The sequence below is a fragment of the Urtica dioica genome, chromosome 9 (genome assembly GCF_054948205.1).
Source record: "Urtica dioica subsp. dioica isolate 48M chromosome 9, U.dioica_male_clone48M_v1_H2, whole genome shotgun sequence".
Classification (NCBI taxonomy): Eukaryota; Viridiplantae; Streptophyta; class Magnoliopsida; order Rosales; family Urticaceae; genus Urtica; species Urtica dioica.
In genome coordinates this window covers 22,474,211-22,480,419 of record NC_142764.1, presented here as the reverse complement: position 1 = coordinate 22,480,419, position 6,209 = coordinate 22,474,211, and the positions used below count along the sequence as shown (strand labels likewise).

The following is a 6,209-nucleotide window of genomic DNA, read 5'->3' as shown; positions in this document are numbered from 1 at the left end:
CTTCATTCGCGCGAGCCACCTGCAAAGAGTAACAAAGAAAAAAAAAATTCGGCACTTAGAGAACGAGTCCTTTCGGCCGAACAAAACACCGCTCCACCCTCCCATCCTCGTTCTTCTTCTTCTTCTTCTTCCCCGCTCACCATTCTCGTGCGCCCTCAGCCTGAGCCCGAGCTCTGTGCGCGCGCGCCTCGCCGGGGAAAGAAGAAGCGCCGTGAGTTCCGGGAGCTCCGGTGAGCGTCTGCGACGAGGAAAAGCGAAAGTTGACGGGTTGGGTAGCTCATTTCTTCCAGCGAGGTAAGGATTCTTCCATGGCTGATTTGAAGGTTTTGGAGATTAGGGTTTGAGGAATTGATTTGGGGCTTTTTGATCCGAGCTATAATCAGTGGAATTGATGAGTTTTATTTGGTTGTTGGACTTGATTAATGATGTTCCTAGCTCGGATTTGTGTATTTGAGTCGATTTTGAATGATTTAAGAATTTTGAGCTCACTGTGAACAGCCTCTGTAAATTGACGTGGACAGTTCGGTACCGATTTTATTTGGAATTGTTGATATTTTTCCTGGATAATAGACGTTATGAGGTTTCTAAAATGACCAAGAACGTGGAAATCCGTTGAGAATTGAGTGAGTTATGAATTTTTGAAAACAGGGTATTGAAGCTGGAAATTATGAACGTGTGTTTGAAATTTTTGGCCGTGTGTGTGTCTTTGGCCGTGAGACTTGTTTGGCTAGGTAATTTGCTTTGGTTGTTTTGTGATGTTGAGTTATTCTGGATTGTTAGGGATTTTGAGACGTGAGAATTGATTTGAAAATTGAATTTGAAATGTGGTTTATTGTCATATATAAGGATTTTATGACAAGTCTAGAATTTTTTTTTATGACAAGTCTAAGGATTTTGTGACAAGTTAGTTGGATTCGTGTTTGGTTGTGTGACTTGTTTGGGTTCGGGTTTTTGAGTCGAGAGGTCGGATTTGAAATTTCGGAATTCATATGAGTTTGGATTTAAGGAAGTAACTCGTTATCGAATTTCCGAACCGACTCAAATCTAATCCCGACACCGGAGCCTATCTTTTTCAAGTAATCTCGAATCCAATAACTAACGGACTTCCACCCTCGGATGCTAGTTCTTTCGACGTTTCGACAAGCGTCAAGTATCTCAGAGAACGTGAAAAGCAAGACATCGCCGGAAGTCGTCGAGCTTCTGTCGCAGTATTTCAGGTAAGTGTGGAGACATAAGTCAACTACTTACCAAAGGAATAATCCTGTTTACGTGCATTTACGTGTTAATAATAATAAAGAGTAGGAAAAGCCTTAAAAGACACAAACACCAAAGATTAAGGCTTCGGCCACTCTTTATGGAAAATTTAGTTGGGTTTATACCCATAGGTTCAAATGCTAACTTGAACCAGCTACGTTGCTACTTTGTTGTAGTTAGATCCCTCTGCTAACCATAGAGTTTGGCTAGATCTGAGGTGACAGGAGAGCATGTTGGACTCTCGGATTCGAGCCGAGGGTAGAAGTACCGGGAGTCACGTCCTGAGTCTTCAATCTAAAACACTAACGAGCATGAAAGGGAAACCATAATTCTTTCGGGATTTATCCCGAGACGCTCTCCTGTTTGTAATTAGTTGTATACTCTATAAGCTAGAGTATCCAAATAATAAATAATGTTGTCGGTGGTACCCACGAGTTCCGACTCGTGTTGAGGACTAAGACGGTCCTGATGGCGCTGAGTACTCCACGGGAGCTGCTGAGAGCACCCCGTTCTTGCAATGGGAAAGGTCGCCCCGGCGAACCCATTTGCTATGTCATGACGCATGTAGCGCCGGGGCCCAAACGAAGATGGTACCACTAGTGGATCCCAGACAGTCTTAAAACTCTAAGCCACTGATGACTACTGCTCGAAGTCTGAGGTTGGCTTCTTGTCATTCCAAGGGTTATAGCAGTGGATGTTGTATAACTTTGTGGAATGGCAAGTGATAGCGTAGAGCGAGGCCCCGCGTTAGGCATGCTCTTGAATCATATGCATCTGCATTCTGCATTTTTATGTGTTTATTTGCACGTCACATGGCATTAGTTGTTTTTCTTTTCCTAAGTTAGACTCCCACCTACTGAGTCAATCGACTCATAGTTTTATGACCCTTGGTAATGTAGATAAGGGAAAAGCTTGTAAGCGGGAAACGAGATCGAAGACCGAGACCGAGCACGTATTGCCTTGACCTATGGGCTATGAGGTTTCTTAACCGGGGGTTAGTCTCTTTTGTTAAAACGTTCCGGAACGTATTTGTATAGGAGTCGCTATAAGACTCTAAGTTATAAAAGCGAAAAATTTCCCCGGATTTTCGCAAACTATTTGAATATATAAAAGTATTATGATCTATTGTTTAATATGAAAAATATGAGAGTTGATCGGTCGCGGCTCGTGGGCGAGCTGTCACTCGCGGGTCGTGACAACATTGTAGTGTTTATGCTGAAATAAGTTTGTTTAATATTTTTGATTAAAAAAAATAAATTTTGAAGCTTGTAAGCGGGAAACGAGATCGAAGACCGAGACCGAGCGCGTATTGCCTTGACCTATGGGCTATGGGGTTTCTTAACCGGGGGTTAGTGTCTTTTGTTAAAACGTTCCGGAACGTATTTGTATAGGAGTCGCTATAAGACTCTAAGTTATAAAAGCGAAAAATTTCCCCGGATTTTCGCAAACTATTTTAATATATAAAATTATTATGATCTATTGTTAGAGTTGATCGGTCGCGGCTCGTGGGCGAGTTGTTGCTCGCAGGTCGTGACAATTTATTTATCATTATAAGAGATACTATTCTATAAATAGTATAGTATAGAATATCTCCATGATACTCTAAATAAATAACACAATTAATATATTATTTGTTTCTCACAATATGATATACTATTCCATAAAAGGAAAAGATAGAATATCTTCATGATACTCTCATAAATAACTATTACAATAAATACTTAGCAAATCGGATCATATTTTATATATAATATTTATTTCATATTTAAGAAAAACCATATTCATATTTGGCTTTGATTAAACAAATTCAATGCCCATGTACCTCTATGTACACGCCTACCATAAGCCACTTTTTGAGCTGATTTAAATTGCTCTTTTACAAGTCCATTTAAATATAAGTGATATTCCAAACTTACTTAAACAATTAATAACTTATTCATAAAATACTTTATTACGAATGCGAAAGAAATTTGCAACAAAGTTGCAGTAGTGATAGTGTAATCAATTATGTAATTATTACGAGCATCTCTATTCATCTTATCAGAACCACCTTGGGGATTATGGACCTAGTAACTGAAGCTCCTACGAATTCGAACAAAGTAGACGAAATCTATGTTTTCTCTTATTCATTTGATTTGTTAATCTCGGCATCAATAACCAAAGTCTGTCTAGGTCGTACACATACTGAATGTGCAGAATGCTCTCCCCAAGTGATCAACCTTTCATTTGTGTTCCACATATGTGATTTTAGATCCAGCTATCTAGGCATGGATCAATCACCGACCATATTTTAACTCATAGTCCGAACATAGATGCCCAACATGTAATTCAGTTTAATGATAGTTGTCATTGATTTTAACTAGAAAACAACCCACTAATCAATAATGCTAATAAAGTAAAGTTCGTATTATATTTAGTAATCATTCATGTTTATTTTATAATCTTCTAGTGGACAATATTCTTAACAAGACTCGCATTTCGTTGGAGATATTGTTCTCTGTCGTGACCTTGAAATACATTAATCAGACTGCGGATATTGTGCTTACCAAGAGCTTGTCCGTCACTCGCTTCCTGAAACTCAAGTCCAAGCTTGTCGTTGGCATCATCACCGCCTACGTTGAGGGGGTTAATAGAGTAGTTGAAGCCACGTCAGCAGCATCATCATCGAATATAAGAAATGGAAAGACTTATTGTGGAGTTAATGTAATCAAAGAGTGTTAGTTAAGTTAACTATTTTGAGGTTAGATCTTAGTTGTACTAACTGATGTAGCATATATTACAATAGTGTAACCAATATTACGATTAATGAATCTTTTCGGAAGAAAAAGTGACTTTATCTCTCCAAATTTGAATACTTCATTTTAAAAATCTTTCAAAATACTATATTATTTTACTTCGGCGTAGTGAAAATTGTGTTTACCATTTAGGCATTGATCATCCTTCTATTCGAACACACGAAATAGTTTGAGTGCTCTAGTTTAAATAAGAATGGACAGTCGATTCTATTTAGGGGAATTTTGAATACTTAAAATGGCGAATATTTCAGCTCTTTGATTTGGTCTAACAAAAAAAGTCTTCGCAAGCACATAACGTTGGCACTTGGAAGTTGACTTGTAAAGATGATATAAGATCTGAAAGCTATTGCGAAGACTTCTTCAAAGATTATCTAAGCGCCGATAATGCTTTGAAAATAACTACATGCATCGGTTATTCTGCTCCTTTTCTCTAACTTCGTAATTTATGCACGAAAATACGTACCCACTAAGGGGATTCATAAATGTTAAAATTTTAGTTAATATTTTAATTTTCCACTTGTAAATATTAAACCATCTGTCAAGTTGCATGTACACTAAAAAATTGCTCCACGTCACATTTTTGTGTGACTTTTTTTGCTGAGATTTCGCAACATCTTCATTATTTACCTTTGTTTAATCTTTGCGGTTTTCTTTGCCCAAAAGAACAAGCTTTTTGCGCGGTAATTTTCTTCTATTTTTCTCATTATCCCGAATTTTCAAGAGCAAGTTGGCAAGTTGTTGGCGTACAAAATTGTCGTCAATGATAAACCATATATCATCATATGTCAATAAGTACAGCCCGTTCAAAAAGCAACATAACAACAAAGTAAATATACGTAAATACATTAGTAAACTTGGAGAAACCTCTCCTACGATTTCAAAAATTAAAAAATTATACCACCTGATTCAATAAGAGAAAATCCAGACATGTTGTGGATGAGTGATATCCCAGCGTTTGAAATTACATGAGCGGTGAAAAAAAAAAAAAATTAAATATGATAAACGAGTCAAGAAAAATCAAGCAGTAAATACAGAATAATATATATAAGGATACAAATAACTTTACAATGCCACGTACAAAATAGTTCATACATATAAGGAATAATTAAGTACACTTTATCCTGTTCACACTTGAAATCAGGAAATTTAAGTTCAAAAATTCGGGTTAGTTATATAATTCGAATTTCAAAAAAATTCGAAATTCAAAACTCAAATAGGGGCAATTTTTGGAGATGAAAAAATTTATAATTGGGCCACGTCATCCGAGTGGCTATTTACTTAATATTTACAAATCATTGGCTATATAGCAAATCATAACGTTTGAGTTGGCTATTTTGCTAATTTTTTGTTATATTATTAGTTCTTTGGATTAATTTAATTGATTTATTTAATTAGTGGAAGCAATTTCGATGATAAAGTCAACATACAAGGTGAAGAGAAACTGGGATGGAGACCCATGTGCTCCAATATAATATTTATGGACAGCTCTTACTTGTAGCTACGATGGTTATGATCCCCCAAGAATTACAAAGTTGTAAGCTTTGTCATGTTATGAATTTTTTTTTTCTCCATTGTTTCAACTATAGATGATTATTTTTTAATGACTTGATTTAATAATCTTTCTAATTTCTTAATTCCATGAAAAATCTGTTGGAAGGAAGTTTTGGGTAGGTGGTGAAAATGTTTAAATATTTTGGGTGTTTAGAGAAGAGGTTTGAAAATTTAAAGGCTTGGATAAAAAACTAGAGAGATAGAGAATTTCTTTGTAGAAATGAGAACTTTTTATTTGGCTTGATTCAAAAGTGTAGGATTACATCTCTATTCATACTAATCTATGGAAATCTCTAGATACAACATTTTCTAAAGAATTCTCCTAATTAATTACTATCTTAGAAATTACAATATTATTCTAGAACTTATTCTCTCTAAGCATCCTAGACATATCATGAATATTCTAGATAATATGACAACTAAAATAATCCCAAAATACTAAAGGCCCTAACTACAATTAGAAATATCTAGGCCCAAAATACCATAACCCAAATCAAGTTTAATTATTCAACACTCCCCTTAAACTTGATTTTGTTACTCCAAGTAAAGTTCTTAACTTGACAAAGTCTTCTCGCTTGTGGGGCTTGGTGAATATATCAGCTACTTGGT

The 6,209-nt window shown here is 36.1% G+C and overlaps 1 long non-coding RNA gene across 1 annotated transcript; it reads left to right on the top strand.

Moving 5' to 3' along the window:
• LOC149385861 (uncharacterized) lies at positions 1–2,453 on the top strand. The gene is made up of 3 exons (XR_016301413.1): positions 1–294; positions 1,124–1,217; positions 2,154–2,453. It is a non-coding gene; the product is annotated as an uncharacterized LOC149385861 (long non-coding RNA).
• The last annotated feature ends 3,756 nt before the right edge of the window (positions 2,454–6,209 follow it).